The following is a 4471-nucleotide window of genomic DNA, read 5'->3' as shown; positions in this document are numbered from 1 at the left end:
TGTAATAAACTGAGGATTGAGGAACGGACACTCTGATGTACACGCCAGGAGAATTACTAATTAGTAGTAAAAGAACAAATGAACAAACAAACTAAAAAATAATTGCAATACAGGTAGCTTAAAAATTTAGCAATTGGGCTTCCCTGGTGGCACAGTGGTTAAGAATCCGCCTGCCAATGCAGGGGACACGGGTTCGATCCCTGGTCCGGGAAGACCCCACATGCCGCAGAGCAACTAAGCCCGTGCGCCACAACTGCTGAGCCTGCGCTCTAGAGCCCGCAAGCCACAACAACTGAGCCTGCAAGCCACAATTACCGAAGCCCGTGCGCCTAGAGCCCGTGTTCCGCAACAAGAGAAACCACTGCAATGAGAAGCCCGCACACCGCAACGAAGAGTAGCCCCTGCTCAACACAACTAAAAGAAAGCCGGTGCATAGCAACAAAGACCCAAGGCAGCCAAAAATAAATAAATTTATTTTTAAAAATCAAGCAATTGCTTACTAGACTGTGCTAGTGATTTTTTTTCCCTGTTATATTATTTACAACTACCATTTATTGAGCCAGATGATGGCAGTTTATACATGGTGTGCCACTGAATCTTAAAAACAACCCTATGGGTTAGTATCCCCAATATCATTTTAATACGTATTAAAGCAATTTATTTCAACAAACATGTACAGAGAACCTAATACGCTGTCTAGCTGTATCAAGAATGCAAAGGTTATTGCCTTCAAGAAGGTCTTTGTTTAGTGAGGGAAACATATACAAATAAAGTATTAGATTCTGATTAAGTCAAATTATTTTCATTATTTACAATATCCAAGATATGAAGCAACCTAAGTGTCCATCAACAGATGAATGTATAAAGAAGGTGTGGTATATGTATAGGTATTATAATATACATATAATGGAATATTGTTCAGCCATAAAAAAAGAATGAAATTCTGCCATTTATAACAATGCGGATGGACCTAGAGAGTATTATGCTTAGTGAAGTAAGTCAGACAGAGAAAGACAAATACTCTATACTATCACTTATATGTGAAATCTAAAAAATAAAACAGGGGGCTTCCCTGGTGGCGTAGTGGTTGAGAGTCCGCCTGCCAATGCAGGGGACACGGGTTCGTGCCCCGGTCCAGGAAGATCCCACATGCCGCAGAGCGGCTAGGCCCGTGAGCCATGGCTGCTGAGCCTGAGCGTCTGGAGCCTGTGCTCCGCAACGGGAGAGGCCACAACAGTGAGAGGCCCGCATACCACAAAAAAATAAATAAATAAATAAATAAAATAAAATAAAAAATAAATAAAACAAATGAATGTATACAACAAAACAGAAACAGGCTCACACATACAGAGAACAAACTAGCAGTTACCAGTGGGTAGAGTGAAGGGTGAAGTGGCAAGATAGGGGTAGGGGATTAAGAGGTACAAAACAGTACGTACGAAATAAATAAGCAACAAGGATATATTATACAGCACAGGAAAATATAGCCTATGTTGTAATAACTTTAAATGGGATATAATCTATAAATATACTGGGTCACTATTTTTTACACCTGAAACTAATATAATATTGTAAATCAACTATACTTCAATAAAAATTTTTAATTGAAATAAATAAATGGAAAAAAGGTCTTAGTTTAATGAGGGAAACATACAAATAAGGAATTAGAGTCTAAGCCAGTTTCTTCATTTAACAAATATTTATTGATTATCTACTCTGTGCTGGCACTGTTCTAGGTACTTCAAATGTATCAGAGAACAAAACAGACATAATGTAATAGAATAGAATAGAGTGAAAGTGATCAATGCAATGAAGAAAAGTACAAGGCAACAACATTGAGGTGCTGGGGAAATGGGAGCTGGGTGGCAGTTTTGAAGTGTGTGATCAGGATGGGCCTCATTAAGGAGGTGATATTTAACCCAAGACTTCAGGTAAGTTCACCAAATGAATATCCAGGGGAACAGAATTCCTGGGGGAGGGAATAGATGCTAAAATCATCAAGGCAAGAAGGAGCCTGGTGTGTTTAAGAAATAGCAACACAACCAGTGCAGTTAGAACAAAGTGAACAGGTGTGGAGTTGCAGGAGCTGAGATCAGCAAGAAAGGCATCAGCAGGTCACGGGGCCTTGTGACCTGCCACAAGGACTGTGGGATTCGTTCTGAGTGAGGAAGAAAGCCATTAGAAAGTCCTGAGCAAGGGAGTTTTTGGATTGTCTGAGAAGCAGAGGCCAGGATGGAATGAGACATTCAGGGAGGTTTATTAGAGAAAACACCTGGGGAGGATAAAGGGGGAGAAGGCTTGCTAGGGAGACAGAGTAGGTTAGGACAGACCTGAAAACACGATATAAGTCTGGCACCTGCGAAAGGAGGAAGGGGAGGAAAGAAGATTGGTCAAACTGGAATATAGCTCTGGGAAATTCCAAAGCATCACACGTGTGAGTCAGCGACAGCCCAGCTCTGATGCCCTGGCTGTGCTCCATCATCAGCCCAGAGCAGCCTGGGAACAGTGTAGCTGAGAAGAGCTTGGATGCGGGCAGATCCCAGGGTGTGGCAGTCGATGTTGTCCCCCAGACACCCTTCTCTCATCCTGCCCCCTGAGGGCACATCACCATGGCCACCAACAAGAGTGAAATCATCCGAATGGTTTTTTTAAAAGATCATTCTCGGGACTTCCCTGGTGGTCCAGTGGTTAAGACTTTGCCTTCCAGTGCAGGGGGTGGGGGTTTGATCCCTGGTTGGGGAGCTAAGATCCCACATGCCTTGCAGCCAAAAAACCAAAACATAAAAGAGAAGCAATATTGTAACAAATTCAATAAAGACTTTAAAAATGGTCCACATCAGAAAAAATTGTATAAAAAAAAAGATGATTCTCCTTTGCAGGGGTGATGACCTCCCCATGAGAACATGCCTCTCACAAAGGATCTCCTTCATCCCTCTCCAGAAGAGAAGAGGAAACACCAGAAGAAGCGTCTGGTGTAGAGCCCCAATTCCTATTTCGTGGATGTGAAATGCCCAGGATGCTATAAAATCACCACTGTCTTTAGCCATGCACAAACAGTAGTTTTATGTGTTGGCTGTTCTATTGTCCTCTGCCAGCCTCTACAGTAGAAAAAGCAAGGCTTACAGAAGGATGCTCCTTCAGACAGAAGCTGCATTAAAAGCATGCTGAATCAAGACTAATGGGAAACCATCCCAATAAACACATTTTGGATTTAAAAAAAAAAAAAAAAAGATCACTCTGGCTACTGGGTAGAATATATGAGACCAAGAGAGACAGTAAGGAAGCCAGCTGTAAGGCCACTGCGATCACCCAGGTGAAAGATGGGGTTGCTGGGGGTGGAGCAGCGGCTCTCACTTGGAAGTGATTCTGCCCTAGGGGACCTGTTGTCAGTGTCTGGAGATACTCTTGATCGTCACAACTGGAGGGGAAGGAATGTGTCATCCAGTGGGCAAAGGCCAGAGATGCTGCTAAACGTCCTACAATGCACAGAACCAGACTCCACAACAAAGAATTATCCAACCCCAAATGTCAATGATGCCGAGGTGGAGAAAACCTAGAATAGGCAAAAGCGTGTAAGCAAATGTTTTCCCCCTAATATTTTTTGAAGGTAGAACAGACAGAATTTGATGATGGATTAAACATGAGTTGTGTCAGAAAGGGAAGGGTGTGTCAAATTCCTTGAATGATGGCCAGCACCTAGGAAGATGGTTCCAGCCTTGTTTGTTTTACTTTGTTTTTGTTTTCTCTTTAAATGGAGATGATAAAGGCTCAGAAAGAAGTGGTTTTAGGGACGAGTACAAAAAAAAAAAAAGAATTTTATTTCAGATATGCTCAGTTTGTATGACTATGAGATATTCACTGATGTCAGATAGGCAATACGGAGATCTTCGAGTTTAGGAGAGACTGGAAATATAAATTAGGGAGTCATGGATAGAGCTGGTATTTAAAGCCATGGGACAGAGTGAGGTCACCTAACGTACGAGACTATAAGAGATCTAAGTGTGAGTTCTGAAGCAGTTCCGCATGTGAGGTGGAAAGGTGATAGGGTTCTAGTCAGTAGAGAAAGAAACATCCAGTGGGTCTGGAGGAAAATGAAGAGAGGGTGGTGGCTGTTTTCAAAGCAAGAGGGGGAATGCTGCTGATGGTTTAAGTAAGATGAGGGATGAGAAAGGGCCGGTGAACTCCTAATTGTGGAGGACACTGATGGCCTTGACGAAGAGCATGACAAGGGACGGTGGAGCTGTGCCTCACTGCCATCTTGGGCTCACAGAAATGGGACGGGGAAGGCAGTAGGTTGAGGATGGGAGGGCTCACGGAGGAGACAGCCCAGAAAAGGCTGTGTCCTCACATCTGGATCCAGCCCTTTATTCATCAAGCCCTTTACAGATGCTGTCAGGAAGGGCTTTCACAGGATCAGAGCCTGATAATATGAATGCCTTCAACAAGAGTCAAGTACCATTTACAGAGGATG

At 43.1% G+C, this 4471-nt stretch overlaps 1 pseudogene across 1 annotated transcript; it reads left to right on the top strand.

Moving 5' to 3' along the window:
- Positions 1 to 2903: 2903 nt before the first annotated feature.
- Positions 2904 to 3157, top strand: LOC307067702 (small ribosomal subunit protein eS27-like; annotated as a pseudogene). Its single transcript has one exon. The product of its transcript is annotated as a small ribosomal subunit protein eS27-like (transcript).
- The last annotated feature ends 1314 nt before the right edge of the window (positions 3158 to 4471 follow it).

The sequence above is a fragment of the Hyperoodon ampullatus genome (assembly GCF_949752795.1).
Source record: "Hyperoodon ampullatus genome assembly, chromosome: 19".
NCBI lineage: Eukaryota > Metazoa > Chordata > Mammalia > Artiodactyla > Ziphiidae > Hyperoodon > Hyperoodon ampullatus.
Note: the sequence above shows the minus strand (reverse complement) of the source record. Positions and strands in the feature narration are given on the sequence as shown.